The 15,896-nt window shown below is 42.4% G+C and overlaps 1 protein-coding gene across 2 annotated transcripts in view; it reads left to right on the top strand.

Annotated features, from left to right (window-relative positions):
* Positions 1-1,423: 1,423 nt before the first annotated feature.
* The window catches only part of CAMKK1 (calcium/calmodulin dependent protein kinase kinase 1), a 297,155-nt gene continuing 282,682 nt past the window's right edge, over positions 1,424-15,896 (top strand). For both annotated transcript variants that reach the window (XM_075852857.1, XM_075852858.1), the window contains exon 1: positions 1,424-1,522. The gene's annotated coding sequence lies outside the window, so the exon portion shown is untranslated. The remainder of the gene's footprint in view (positions 1,523-15,896) is intronic.

The following is a 15,896-nucleotide window of genomic DNA, read 5'->3' on the forward strand; positions in this document are numbered from 1 at the left end:
TGCTCTTTTAGAACATGCTTAGCTGATCGAGGGGGATCCCCCACTTTAGACCCACATTTATTAGCTAGAGCTAGTGCCCCTGTGTTGTACAAATGTTTATAGAAATACAGTATTAGTGAACTAACAAAGTATATTTGTTAACCATGAAAGGAACAGCGTTCCTGCACATAAGTGGGCTCCCCTCAGCCTCTGGGTCACATAGTAGCTGCTATGGTGCCCCCTGGTGTTTTGATTCCCTCTGCAGTCCTTGCTCGAGCGTTACGGTCTATTCAAACATCTGATCGTCGGGGGTGCCGAGAGTCGGACTCCCACCGATCTAATATTGATGGCTATCAATTTTGAACTCCTGGATAACCCTTTTAACCATCGGACAACCCGATACAAAAATATCGTTATTAAAAGCTCTCACAGGGGTTGTCACCCAGCTTTTCTAGTCGTGTCTAGTTTTGCAGCCTGAGGGTATGTTCACACGGCCTATTTTCAGACGGTTTTCGGGCAGTAAATGTGTACAAGGCCTCATGCACACGACCGTAGTGGTGTGCACGGCCGTGAATTGCGGCTCGGATGGCCACGGAGTGTCACCTGCGGGCCGCCCGCAAATCACGGACCGTGCACATGGCCGCATGCATTAATTTCTATTAGCCTGGACCGCAAAACACGGCCGTAATAAGACATGTCCGTTCTTTTTGCGGTCCAGGCTCCTGGGCAATGCACGAACAGTGGAAACCAAGGTCGTGTGCATGGGCCCATAGAAATGAACGGGGCCGCAAATCACCCACAGATTTGCAGGTGAAGTGCGGACCCAAAAATACGTTTGTGTGCGTGGGGCCTTAATGGAAGCGTTCAGGAGTCTAAGAAGGCCGGGTGGCAATACGTCTGGGAGCTCTAATATTTCCCATATTGGTTGCCAGATTTTCTAGAAACATATAACTAGAAATTTTTAACAATTTAGGGATTTGTGGTTATTGATGATTTTCTCATTTCTGGTGAAATTGCTTTTACAGGAAGTAAAAACAAAAGAAAAAAGAAAAGTTGAAAAATAAAACCCTACATAAACCAAAAGCAGAACTGAATGGACTTCCCTTATGTAAAACGTAAGTGCAAAGTTCCTTAGAAATGTTTATTCGTGGAAGGAGAGCTATAGAGTTTCATTTTTATGAAATGAACGTGTTTGTTTTGGAGACGTGCCAGCGTTGTATTGATCCGGGAGGCAGCTCCACATTCATGCATCAAAACACCACAGAACCAAGTATTGACCACTGTACGAGCTAAGCATTATAACCACACATCCCAGCTGCCGCACACAGGCAGCCAATAGGGCGCCTTTCCTTCACTAGCCAATGAGAGATAAGGTTTCATCCGAACTCCGCCGCACTAGGGCTAAAGTTTTTGTTAAGAGGCTACTGATTGGGGGAGAGACTGGAGTTGTGGAGCTAGTGAAAAACACAGAGGCACATTGACATGTATAGCCAGGGAGCGGGCAGGCTGCAGAACCCGGTGCGGGTACACGGCGGCTGTGCAGGTGAGACTTCCCTCAGTCACTACTCATGCATGTGCCGGGGCTGGGGGGCTTCTGTGCTCTGCTCATTCAGAATCCCCTGCGTGTAGCAGCCAAGCAATGAATACGTGTGATGGATAGAGCGTAGCGTTGAGCTGCATGTGTATACACTGCAGCACATATACATTGGTCATCTCGGACTACGTTATATGTATACATATGTAGTTTGCTTTCTTGTATGGGGATCGTATTGTATCACATAAGGTAGCATAACCTCTACATAAACCTTAATCTACTATATGCAGTGGATGGAGAATTCATTGCCTTCTGTCTAGAGACAACCGGTTGCTATTATTTCATTTTATAATCCTGTGTATAGTGGAATATAATCAGATGGAAATGCCTATTATATTAATGGAGTATAATAGTATAATCAGATGGAAAGTTACGGAATGATTTTCAGTGATGCAGCAGAGTGGAGCATGCTACAATGGGAGCAGCAGAGCGCTGTAGAGAGGGAAATCGTCCGTCCAGGCAGGGCAGGGTAAGCTCTTCACTGTGTGGTATTGTAGATCATGTGAGATGATCCTCCTCCAGATGCTTTAATAAACTTGTTAGTCCGGTTACAATTAACCCCTGGCCTGCCAGTACCATTGTTATTCTGGAGACAGCGCTGTGTGGTGGAGGAAGATGATCATGTCATCATGGTGTAGTTCTGGTTACACATCACGGACTTGTTGTGGGATTTACTATTGCGAGTTATTATTTTTTTTTTTTTCATAGAAGCAGTTCGATGAGTGGGGTTTGTCATATGGTTTAGACCAGTCCTGTTGATCTGCTTTGTTGATCTATAATGTTTTGGTGCAGAGCTCTGCATTTTTGGCTTTGTGCAATGTAGATCAAGCTGCTCATCCAGTTACAAGTTTTTTGGAGTGTCCCAATAATTCTTGCACGGCAGCGGCATTGTCATTACCCTATGTTTTTCAATGTTGTGGCTGAAGAGGTTACAATGGGAAATGTATGTTGTAGAAATAGATGAGGAGCCCTGTGTATATATGAGATTCTCATAACCGATTCTAAACTGCAGATGCTTCTTTTGTTAGAAGGGTCCCCCAATAATAAGCTGCTGGGATCCCCAGAAATCGGCTGCAAGGCTCTGTTTACATCTCACATTTGAGTGAGAAAACTAGCGCAGTATGCATCACTATATATAATTTATATATTTACTTATCATAAAAAGTCATTCGGGTCCGTCATGTGAAAGATCCGTCACTGCTTGAATTCTATTTTCCCTTTTGCTCTTATGACGTAACAGAAAAATGTAATTCACAACGCAGATGTGTGAAGATTTATGGAGGAATCCGTCAGCAGTTGTTCCGTTTTGCTGTAGTGCCACTACAGGGGAAATGAAGCGTTCTATAGTTCCCATTGAAATCAATTCAGTGTCCATGTAATACATAGACACGCTCTTCCATTTTTTATTGCCCTGGTTATAAGTAAGTGAATGAGTAGCGGTGCTCTGTAGAGTGCTGAACCCTTATGGCCGTTGCACACGACCCAGTGCCACTCGGGCCATTTTCACGGCATCCCAGTGGCACCTGATAGTTTTCATGGACCCATGCACTTAAGCGGGTGAATCACAGACCTGACTTTTCGACCCGTGGAAAGATAGGACGTGTTCCATCTTTCCACGGATCACAGACGGGACCCGTCATGAGGCATTATGGACAGTCAGATCTCCATTACTGGAAATTTCTGACACAATTCTTGGGCTGCTAAATGGTTGGCGACAATTCTATTTAGAGTCTGCCATACACAGAAAATGCTGATTCTATCTTTAAATTGATCCGCCAGTTTAATATGCTGTTCTTCGTAAGGCTGGGTTCCCACAGTGCAGATTTGCTGCAGATTTTGACTGCGTTTTTTAAGTCCAAACCAGAATTGGATTCAGGACAGGAGACCTATAAGGGCTTTCTTTATATATTTCTTCTGTTTAGGTTGTGTTCCTGGTTTTGACTTAAAAAATACATGCATAATCTGCAAGGTGGGAACCCAGTCTAAGGAGCCCCATATTAAATCCTCGTAGCCAAATCGCGACAAGTAAATTTTGTGGTTTTTGGCTAATAAGAGCGATTAAAATAATGTACCAGATGTAATATATATATATATATATATATAAATTTTTTTTTTTTTAAAACAATCTAACTTTATTTAGCATATTCATCGTAGTGGACTCATAGTTGTGTCCACTGTATTCATGAGGCAAGCGCTCCCCCTTCCCCTCTCTGCTGTGACGGACAGGCAGCGGTTTATGCATATATACACAGCAGCCTGTCATTCACCGCAAAGAGGTGTGTGGACAGACGTGGGAGCTCTCCCATCATGAATACAGCGGACTCAGTCTGGTGTACTTTCATCTTTCTTATTTATTTAAAACATTTTGGGCTGTTTTGACTACGAAGAGTACAGACCAGTAACTGTAATATGCTGCTCTTACATAGGGCAGCATATTCAGCCGTCAGATCCACTTAAAGGGAACCTGTCACCAGCATTTCACCTATTGAACTTTACTTATCCCTCACTGGCCGCTGCTGGTGTCAATAGTTCATTGCCGTTATCCCCTCCCCTAAACGCCTCCTCCTGTAAATAACGGTCTGCAAACATTTTGCGCCTTTCATCGTAATAATCCGGTGTCACTTTGTGCGCACACACCAGAAGAGGACATCAATGCACAAGATTTTGTGTGCTGGGGGAAGGCGAGGAGCTGTCCATCATAAGTAAGGAGGCAGGTAAACTCTGAAAGACTTGAGGAATGAAAATTTGACTCTTTTCAAACTAAGATTCTGTGGGAACAGTGAAAAACGGAATACTAAAGGTTCAGAGCCGACTAAGAAGACCATTAGAGGTTCTATAGAAATGATTTTTCACCCACTGCCACCAGGTATTGCTGGTCTAATAGGTGAAACGCTGGTGACAGGTTCCCTTTAAGGTTCTTAGGGTATGTTGACATCAGCATTAGGTTTCACTGATGGGTTACGTTGGACCTTTCCGTCGGAGAAACCCATCAACGGAAAGTCAGACGTAAATCTTCGCTTCCGTTTGCATTACCATTGATTTCAATAGTAACGCTTCCGTTGCTAATCTTTTCCGTTTGTCTCCGTTCCTTAAGGTTTCCATTGTCTGGGCGGAATCAATAGCGCAGTCGACTGCGCTATTGTTTCCACCAAGACAACGGAAACCTTAAGGAACGGAGACAGCCGGAAAGCTATGGTTTTCGTTGATGCGTTCCCCTGACGGAAATGTCTGACGGAACCCATCAACGGAACCGAACACTGATGTGAACAGGCCCCTAGATGCTTGGATTGCTCCAATCTGCGAGTCCATTTCATATTCAATCGATTCTTTAATTTCACCACTTCCCAAAGGTGTTCTATTCTACAATGATCTGGTGAAGGAGCAAGCCATTTATTTCAGTCTTGCCCCCAAAATCCTTCTCATACAAGTGTTTTTGAGGTGTGTAGTGTCTATACAGAGGCATAAAGAATTATCGCCCATAATGGAGTCCTCCAGAGCCCTAATAGGGTCAAATGGATAAATATGGTTTAATTGGTGTAGACTGAAGTAGTGTAAAGGACCCTGAACTCTGATTTTCATAGTGGACACATTTTGCACCTCTTTTATGTACTTTTCCCATCACAGACTGATAATTGTTAACAATATTACTGGAAAAGACCGGCAACAATTAATGCAACATATTTATTGCTAAAACGATTGGCTCAGATAAAAACTTGTTTCATCGATTTTACTGGATTGAGGACGCTTTAATCTTTTTGTTGTTCCTGATTGAACTCTACAGTGCGTGACCATGTTCTGTACTATAAGGCCCCATGCACACGACTGTAAAATCGCCCGTAATTACGGTCTGTAATTATGGGCCCATTCATTTCTATTTACGGGAGGGTGTCTGTGCCGTAGAAACTTGCTGAAAAAAAATAGGACATGTCCTATTTTTTTATTTTACGGACCGTGATCCCATACTTTATAATGGGAGCACAGCCCGTAAAAAGGGGCGGCCGGCTGTGCCCGTAGTTACGGGTCGTAATTACAGTCTCATGCACGGTGCCTAAGGCTCCATGCACACGACCGTGCTTGTATTTATGACCCGTAATTACAGGTTGCCCGGCCGCGGATGGCTGCGGACAACCGTCCCTTTTTACGGGCCGTGCTCCCATTATAAAGTATGGGAGCACGGTCCGTAAAATAAAAAAATAGGACATGTCCTATTTTTTTCAGCAAGTTTCTACGGCACGGGAAGGTGTCCGTCGGCCATAGAAAAGAATGGGTCCGTAATTACGGGCAATTTTACGGTCGTGTGCAGTGCATACATATTACCTCTGAGGAAGCCACGTTGTGGCGATACGCGTGGGGCTTCCAGACACTTTCTTTCTCCTCCCTTTGAATATTGTATGAATATGTATACTTCATGTCTGTATACTTCACGGTTTGATGCAATATTTGGTTTACTCAGATCCCATATTTCTGCATTTATCGGAGGAGTCTGCAGCAGGTCTTTTTCTGGGGTTTTTGTTACTGGCCACTTATCAGGGTGCCATCCCCCAGGAGACCAGCTCTAGCATGTATTTGTTTTTTTAAATGATTTTAACTATGTTTATGTGGTGTAACTGTCATTTTAATAAAATTGATAAATATTTTGTGCGATAAATTTAGTGTCTATAGACTTTTTGCCATATACATACCCTTGCGTGTGTTTTTTGTCTTTTCTAGTGCATACAATGACATCATGAGATTGTTATGCAAAGTTACAAGTGCTAATCTATAGATAATGTGAATCACGCTGGCAGAGAAGTGCTTCTGGTTTAATTGACATGGTGCTGCATGATCCTCATTATCATTTGTGGTCATTATTCCTGGAGATTGTCACCTAAGTCAAGAAAAATCTGTTAAGTGGTCATCTTCAGCTCATCGTTGCTTTATGTATGTTCTAATGGAAGGCTCAGGTGCATACCTCAAACCAACTGCCCCTGGAGGCCAGCCAAGCGCCAGCTCCAACCACTGAGCAACGTCTGGCGCATCGCAAATATGTCCAGCATTATTCAGAGATTACACCCTAATAGCCTGCCCCGTTGTTTTATCATTTGTAATATTTTTCAGCGTTTTGTTTGGGCAGAAGGTTTTGACATTAAGATTGGAGAATACTGATGCATTAATAGCAAAACATCCTTTTGAAAATGTCATCCTAGTTCTGTATGACCTTGTGCAATCTGATATATCTTTGTTCCAGAGGCTGAGAAACGAGACTGTAAGCTCAGCTGGACGAGGGATTTTACTAGACATTAAATAATAAGTATCGAGGAAAAATCCCAGTAAATTAATTATACTGCTCGTTGGCGGTTGAGAGATTTCAGTGTAAGAACGATGTCGATTCAAGATTTTTCTACTGCTTGTTGGGCTCAGGCTCAAGTTTTTTGTTGTAAAGATATATATTCTTGGGATGTAATAGTAGCATTTGTATTTTAAGAAGCAGTCTTAGCAAAGATTCCATCCTAGAACGGCTTCTTGATAACAATACCACATAAAAGAAAAATGGGTCAAAATTATCACAGATAAGGCATGCCATGTTTATAAAAATAATAATAGTGCAGCAAATCCAGAAAATGCGCATTTCTGGGCCAAACTGTGTGAACAGGATTGTATTATAGGCCTAGCTATGATTCAAAACCCTAGTGGTTTGAAACGCGTAAGTGTCCTCCCGGGATCATTTTAATTTGGTGTGTTTTTAAGATGACCGAATAAGTCTATATTTTTATTACCTACAGAACTGGCTACAAAGTTTTTTCCTATTGAATATTGTCTTCTATATCTGCTATATTTTCTCCTGTATCTACGCGCACCATCAAAAATGTACAACGTGGTTTGGATGAAAAACGCAGTGAAGACGTGGTGAACGAGCCCTTGCTAATACTTTATATCATTATAAACAGGATTGTTCTGCCAACAGTTATCTTTCTCAACTCCCTCCATTAAAATGCTGTTTGGAATGTTGTATCACTTCTGATGTAGAGAAGTTGGAGGCTACTAGACGCATCTGGGCCATTTACCTCAAGGTGAACAATGGGTCTCAAAACTTCAAGAGCACTACTGCACTGTGAATGTCTATTCATAATTCACCTTTTGTTTTACATGTAACATCTCTCCAGTATGGTATCGGTGGGGGGGGCCAGAGGTTGTTGTTGCACATTGGGCCCTGCTAGCTGAGGGCCCTATGCCATATAAGAGCACAGCACATAAATTGTACAATAAAGTTGTGAATTTGTTACAGATTTTGTATTCGGACTCTGATTAATGTTACGCCTTTGTATGGTATTTTATACAGAGAACCTGTTTCTGGTCAAACTGTGACTTCATCACACTCCTTCCTAACAAAGCCTTGATGGAATATAAAGGGGATATCATGTTTTTTGGTACAATATGGTAGTCTTCCTTATCACTGTTGTGCTTCCTTCTTCTGGTTTGTTTGTTTGTTTGTTTGTTTTTTTAAATAGTTGTATTACTTATGAAATCGGAAACATATTTACTTAGAATTCTGTTTTGTGCCATTTCTTTGTTATTCCTTCTAAAAATGTTATAAATGAATTGACAACTGGAGGTTACCAGCTGGGGTGTGTCCCTACACAGAATGACAATGTCCAATCAGTGCTGACAGGCTTTATTCACACGAGCGTGTGCATTTTGCGCACGCAAAAAATACTGCGTTTTTTGCGCGTTGCAGTTCCGTGTGTCATCAGTGTTTGCTGCGTGGCTGCGTGATTGTCACGCATATGCCATGCTTATGACACGCGGTTTTGATGTTTAGAAAAAGAAATGGAGGAAGTGCTTTTATTTTTTCCTTCATTTCTTTATCTACTGTAGCGCAAATCACGCGCGACACACGGAAGTGCTTCCGTGTGTCGTGCGCGATTTTCACGCACCCATTGACTTCAATGGGTGCGTGATGCGCGAAAAACGGCCACGTATAGGTAATGTCGTGAGTTTTAACGCAGCGGACATACGCTGCGTGAAAATCACGGACTGTCTGAACGGCCCCATTCACTAACATAGGTCCGTGCGACGCGCGTTAAAATCACACGCGTATCACGGACGTAAAACACGTTCGTGTGAATAAGGCCTACGGGTAAGGCCACACGGTGCGTCGTTGACGCGGTTTTGTTGCGGTCAACTGCATGCGTTTTTTGTCCCTGTAATGCTGCAGTTCTATTGCGTTTTTAAAGGAAATAATTGATGGGCATAGTTTTTCACCCGTGTTGGTTTGTTAGGCGCTTCCTGTATATAGTTCATTACAAGGCATTGCAGAACTGTTAGCAAAAACGCAAGCAGTTCAGCAACAACTTTGGCAGCGCGGTCATTAACTGCATGCGGTCGGACATTATGAAGATGCGTTCAACCACACAAAAAAACACATTGTAATATAATAGCAGCAGTCTGTCCATAACCAACATTTCACCATTGACTTCTATTGAAAATGACTTGCTGCGGTTTAAAAACGCAACATAAATGCAAATTGGCCGCACCGTGTGGCCGCACCCTAAGACTGTGTAAACACACCCCTGTCAAAGAGAATGGTAACACCCGGTTATGAATTTGTTCATACATTTCTAGGAGGAATAAAGGAGGAATGGCACAACACAGAGCTCTAAAAAAAAAAAGTTCCAGAATTGTTATTTCATGGTAAATATAAGTAGTTACTGAGACATATCAGAAGAGGTAACTGGCACTCTTTACCACTATGACAAGTGCTTTGAAGAGTTGGTGTCTTGTTTGTTAAGCTAATAGATGGCAATAGTTGTGTGTTCTGTATCCTTAGTAATCTCCATATACTAGCAGAAGTAGGGAAGCTTATCTTATCTGTTTCTATCTGCTTCTACTATTTCACTTCTTGTCTCAACAAGTGAAAATTAAGGAGTGGTCAACTACAGCCTGTGACCATCAACCTATATTGGGGCTACAAGTTCCATCATGAATGCCAGTCAGAGACTGCCAAAATACCTTACACAACTGCAAGGCCACACATCTTGGAAACATGACCTGTTGACTTTACTTAAAGAGGCTGTCACCAGATTCTCAAATCCCTATCTCCTATTGCATGTGATCGGCGCTGCAATGTAGATAACAGTAAAGTTTTTTTTGTTTTTTTTTAAACGTTCATTTTTGGCCAAGTTATGAGCTATTTTATATATATGCAAATGAGCTTTGAAATGGACAACTGGGCGGTTTTTTTTCTCGTATGTCCAACTGGGCGTGTATTGTGTTTTTAACTGGGCGTATTTACTCGTTTTACTAACTGGGCGTTGTGAATAGAAGTGTATGATGCTGACGAATCATTGACCAATCGGCATCATGCACTCCTCTCCATTCATTTACTTAGCAGCATCACGTTCTTACTAGAACGATGTGCAGCCACATACACAAGTGTCCTGATAATGAATACACATGACCTCCAGCCTGGACGTCATGTGTATTCAGAATCCTGACACTTCTGAATCTTTTCTGTGAGATTTCTAGCAAGGGAAACGAAATCTCGTTTACCTCCGTAATCTTGCGAGATTACGCGTGGCTTGCTGGAATCTCACAGAAAAGAGTCAGAAGTGTCAGGATTCTGAATACACATGATGTCCAGGCTGGAGGTCATGTGTATTCATTATCAGGACACTTGTGATCGTTCTAGTAAGAACGTGATGCTGCTGTGTAAATGAATGGAGAGGAGTGCATGATGCTGATTGGTCACTGATTCATCAGCATCATACACTTCTATTCACAACGCCCAGTTAGTAAAACAAGTAAACACGCCCAGTTTAAAAACACAATACACGCCCAGTTGGACATACGAAAAAAAACACGCCCAGTTGTCCATTAGAAAGGCTCATTTGCATATATATATATATATATATATATAAAATAGCTCATAACTTGGCCAAAAATGAACGTTTAAAAAAAACAAAAAAAAAACGTTACTGTTCTCTACATTGCAGCGCCGATCACATGCAATAGGAGATAGGGATTTGATAATCTGGTGACAGAGCCTCTTTAAAGGGGTTATCCTATCCTATGAATCCTTTTCAAACCAAAAGTTCTGAAATGCAGTTAATATCTGTTTTAAAGTAATTATCAGTGTTTATTATATAAAAAAATAATTTTAGCCATCTTCGTTCTGCTGCTAATCAGTACTACTGGGGGAAGGGCTCAGAATCGGTTTCCTTCCTCTTGTGGCAGCTGATGGTCCCTTCTTTCCCTGCAGTGCTAGTTTTCTCAGATATACTGCCATGCTACTGATAATACTCTAGTCCTTCCCTGTAACCTATGTACTAATATGAAGTAGGTTTGGAGACATCCACACGACAGCGCTGCCAGAGAACAGTCACGCTTATTCATGAGCTGCCACCCCCCCCCCCCAGCTGGTGATTGGCCGATTTCTCTCTGTTCACTAATATAGCTTCTCAGCTTCATTGAGAAATCCGATTACAGCTGCCCATAGAAGTCTATGGAGAGGCTAGGGGAGGAGCAAGCCGAAGCAGGAGACTAGCTGCAAACAGTCTCCTACACAACACAAATGATTAAAATGGCATACAGTCCCGCTAGCGACCCAGCCCTTCTGTAACAGACCATAAAAATAGCCTTTATTAATACTTATTTAAAAAGAGACAATGTTGTGAATGGGTCCTGCAATAAAGTGATTAAAAAAGCGCCTAGTTGTGTAGTATTTCTGAATATATTTGCATAACACTGCACAGGGCTTCAATCAATTTCTGTGTTTCAACAGAGACATAAGGGATATGAATTCTCGTGTTCTGTCACTATTAAAGTGTTACAGGCACCCAGTACATTAAAACTCAACTACTCTCCTAGTGTCCTCCCCGACACATATGCAGCGTCTTTACGGGTATGGGACACGAGCATAGCATGAGTGGCTATATGCTCTTTTACTAATTTGTTTTTAGTTTTAAATCAATTTTCTTCCCAGCCTATTGTCCTCTCCATAATATAGGGTCCTCTTACACCACCTGACGTTAAGATCATTGCTTGTCCCTATACATTTCTATCATGTCGGCAGCACATCTCCATGTTTACACAGGGAGATGTGCTGCCGACAACGATAATATTTTCGGCTGCATAAATGATCAGTCGATGAATTAGCTGACAATTGCCCTGCTTACACAGGGCAATGATCAGAAACTAGCGTTCTGTGAACACACGTTTGCACGATAATTGGCCCATGTAAAAGGGCCTTTAGTAAGTTGGATCTCCTATACACTCGGGCTCTGTTCACATCTGCGTCTGTCATTTATGTTTCCATAACTCCCATAGAAGTAATAGAAACAATGCAGCTCAGTAAGCTCGACTGTTCCTGGAAACTTGACCACCTCTAGTTAAAAATGCCCTCTTGCTTTGTGTCTATGCTCTTGCATTCGGACCGGTCTCCAGGGATGGCGTTTCAACCCATGCGACTGCTGCAGAAAATTACAAGCCATGTCTATGGGTAAGTATAGTCTTGTTTTTCTTGCGTGTTTTTTTCCGCAGCGGACATTGCGGATGATAAACTGCAACACTATTTGGTGCGGTTTTTCAGCCGGCATTCCCTGCGGGGAGCAGGGCGAATACGCTATGTACCTTTACGTGGCGTATCCGCCCTGTGTGAATATATCCTAAATTCTTTTTTTTTTTTTTTTTTTTTAATAAAAAATTTGTGGCAAATAAATATATTTTCTTTATGGATAAAAATGTTTTGTTTTAAATAAACTTTAACTCCCCACTGATCTTTTATAGAACACATTACAATGTGTTATGCCTGTCAGTGTTACATAGTCATATAGCCATGGTGTCATGTCCATGGCCGCGGGCCGTCTTGCTCACTCACCTCCTGACGGCCGCAGGCATGCTCCTCAGGAGATGCCAGCGCTCACTTCTGCTCACCTCAGCCGGGTCCTGTAGGTTGCGCACGCACGCTCATGCCCACTCTTAAAGGGGCAGCACGCACCGGACTTTAATATAAAATTAGCCCATGAGTACCCTGGACTATAAGAACAGCCCAGCCCCTTCCTCCCATGCCTGAGCGTTGTTGTCGTACCCAAAGTTTGTCTATGCAAATGGTCTCCTAGTGTTTTCCAGTTCCCAGTGTTTCCCGTATCCTGTATCCCGTGCTATCCTGGTCGAGTGTCATGCTGAGCTGTAGTAATGCTGTGCTGCATACCACGTCTGTCCTGCTACACCACGCCTGATGTCTGCCTGCTGCCTAGTCGCAGCCGAGCCTGCCTTTCTACTGTCCGAGCTGCCACAGGTACATTATACGAACTATAGACTGTTACCTGCGCCCTATTGGCCAGTTGCCATACTGTCAAGGCGGTACGGCCCAGTGGGTCTACCAACCCAACGTGACACATGGCAGGCCTGTGAGCCTTCCATAGCAATTCACCTGTACCCCGCGATCACAATGTGTGGGCTCCCATTGGCATACTTACCAACAGTTCTGATTTTAGCAGGACAATCCCACAAACAGGCCCAGAAAAGGGGCAGGATTTTTGCAAATTTGGCAGAATGTTGGCTCTTCCAGAATGGGGCGGAGTGTAAATGTCTTGTTTTTAAGGATTTAAATGTTGGACTGGTAAGTACTCCATCCAACCACTAAGATGCGGTAGCCAACTATTGCAGCAAGCTGACACCCTCTACTGATGGGGCTGTTCCTGGTGCACATTTACAGCACAGTGTGCGTTGAAGGAATGGGCTAAAATGTTCTAATGATGACATGCTCATAGACCAGACTTATAAATGAGATGCAAAGTGATATTCCCCTCACTCGGTCCTACCTACAGATGTTGTATCTGAGATCGGAGTTCGAAGACTGATTTCTAACAAAATAGGTAGTTAGTGTAAGCATGTCTAGGTTATTTATATATTTCCAGAGAGCTCCCTGACAGACATGGCAAATATACAGTGTTTGTATCTGTCTATCTGTCGGTCTCTCATATCTATCTATCTATTTATCTCGCTCACATTCAGAGCCTCACATTCTCAATAACTACTTTATTCGTGTGAAATATGTAAACCTTGACACTATTTATAAGCTAAAACCATCCTGGCTTCCTGTGAAGACTTTTTATAGGGTAGTCTGTAAACATTCTCTTTCTTTAACCTTTACAAAAATGTAGTAATAAATTTAGACATAAAAGAATGGTGCCCTTTCCCTAGATTACATTTCCAAGTCTATAGATATTATGCCCATCATGGTGGCTGAACGGGAATGTTCTTTTTATATTGCAATTTACAGTGAATATGCCTTGTTGTTTATTATTTTCATTATGGTTTTGTATTCCTTTGTAAATAAATTAATTTGTCTATATTACCTTTAAATATAAGTATTTTACCTTTTTGGGTTGATCATTTTAATTTCCGAAACATAGTATCCGTGTTAAACTCTTTTGTGACCTGCATATTTTGGACCTTAATGACTAAACAATTTTTCTTTCATCGTCGCATATCAAATACCATAATTTTTATTTATTTTTGCTGTAGACACATCCGTTTGAGGGCTTGTTTGTTGCGGGACGAGTTGTATGTTTTTATTACACCATTTACATATAATTTTTTTTACTAACTTTTTTTAGGAGAGTAATGGAGCAATTATTTTGCGAGTCGTTACAATTACGCAATACTAAGTTTATATAAAGGTTTTTTTTGTTGTTCTACTTCTGTACTATTAAAACACTTTATTTTTATAAGTATTTGTTTTTGTGTCGTCATTCTTAGGGTATGTTCACATGCACTATTTACGGACGTAATTCAGGCGTTTTACGCCTGGAATTACGGCTGAAAATACTGCTTGAATGCGTCGGCAAACATCTGCCCATTCATTTGAATGGGTTTTACGATGTACTGTGCAGATGGTAATTTTTTTTTACGTAAAAAAGATGCCCGCGTAAAAAAAAGTGCATGTCACTTCTTGGGACGTAATTGAAGCCGTTTTCCATTTACTCCATAGAAAAACAGCTCCAATTACGTCCATAATGGACGCTGCGAAAAACACCTGCACATGCCATTACGTCTGAAATTCAGGAGCTGTTTTCGCCTGAAAACAGTTCCGTAATTTCAGCCGTAATCGAGGCTGCCGTGTGAACATACCCTAAGAGCCAATCCTTTCCACCGACAAAGCTGTATGACAGGTTATTTTTTGTAGTTTTGTTAGTACAATTTTAGGCCCCGTTTGCATGTCTTGTATCTGATGGCGATTTTGGTGTGTTTTACGCGTCAAATACGCATTTAAAGATGCTTAACTGGTTCTCGACCGCTGGCTGTGTTTTTACGGCCAGTGGTCAGGGTCCTTAAAACCCGAGCCATAGACTATTTATGGCGCAGGTTTTAACTTGCTACCCGAGTGATCTAGCAGCTGAATGCCGGGTCTCCGGCAGTCAGTGACTGCCGGGGACCCCGAGGAGAAGATAGAAGCCGCTTTCGCTGCTTCTGTCTTCTCCGATCTCTTTACACAGCGCTCCATGAACGCTGTGTATATGAATGGAGGCAGCGGCCGTGCCGCTGTCTCTATTGGTACCGGTGTTCATGTGACTGGTCACATGAAAGCCGGGTGCCGTTAGTTGCAGACTGCTGCTGGGTCTAATTAGAATCAATCGTCCATATGAGAGGGCTGATTTCCCCTGTAACTGGGGCTGCTGTGCTGCTGCCAGTTAAGCATCTTTAGATGCGTATTTTGGGCAACATTTCCTCTGCGGAAAGCGTCGCTAGAAAAAAGAATAAAAATTGTCATATATAACTATGGCAACGCGTTCCTCTGACGTCCTGCAGCCTTTCCTCCTGTGATCACGTTTCATCCGATGTGACCGCTGCAGCCTGTGATTGACTGCAGCAGTCACATGGGATGAAACGTTATTCCTGGTGTCCAGGCTGGATGCAGGTGCATCATTTTTTTGGAGTTTCTGAATCGCAGCTTTTCCACCTCAACAATCGCAACACCTATTTGTTGCGGGTTTTACCTTCCCTTTGAATCCAATGGGGAAAACCCACGACAGAAAACAAGCATAAATTGACATGCTGCGGATTGTAAAAACGCACCGCAGGTCAGTTTATGAACGTTTTTTTATGCAGCGCGTGGATGACATTTTAAATCTCATCCACTTTGCTGCTACTGTAATACGCTGAGCATTTTCCGCAATGAAATTCGTTGTTGAAAATCCACGGTATTTCTGCTACTTGTGTACCCGGCCTTAGCCTGTGTGGTTCCCCTTCTGCTCTCCTGCCTATCTACACTCTATCAGTGTCAAGAAAGCTGTGCTGATACACGAGCTAGTGAAGGCAGCACCATCCTGGGCACATAGAA

Source organism: Rhinoderma darwinii, chromosome 2 (assembly GCF_050947455.1).
Source record: "Rhinoderma darwinii isolate aRhiDar2 chromosome 2, aRhiDar2.hap1, whole genome shotgun sequence".
Taxonomy (NCBI): domain Eukaryota; kingdom Metazoa; phylum Chordata; class Amphibia; order Anura; family Rhinodermatidae; genus Rhinoderma; species Rhinoderma darwinii.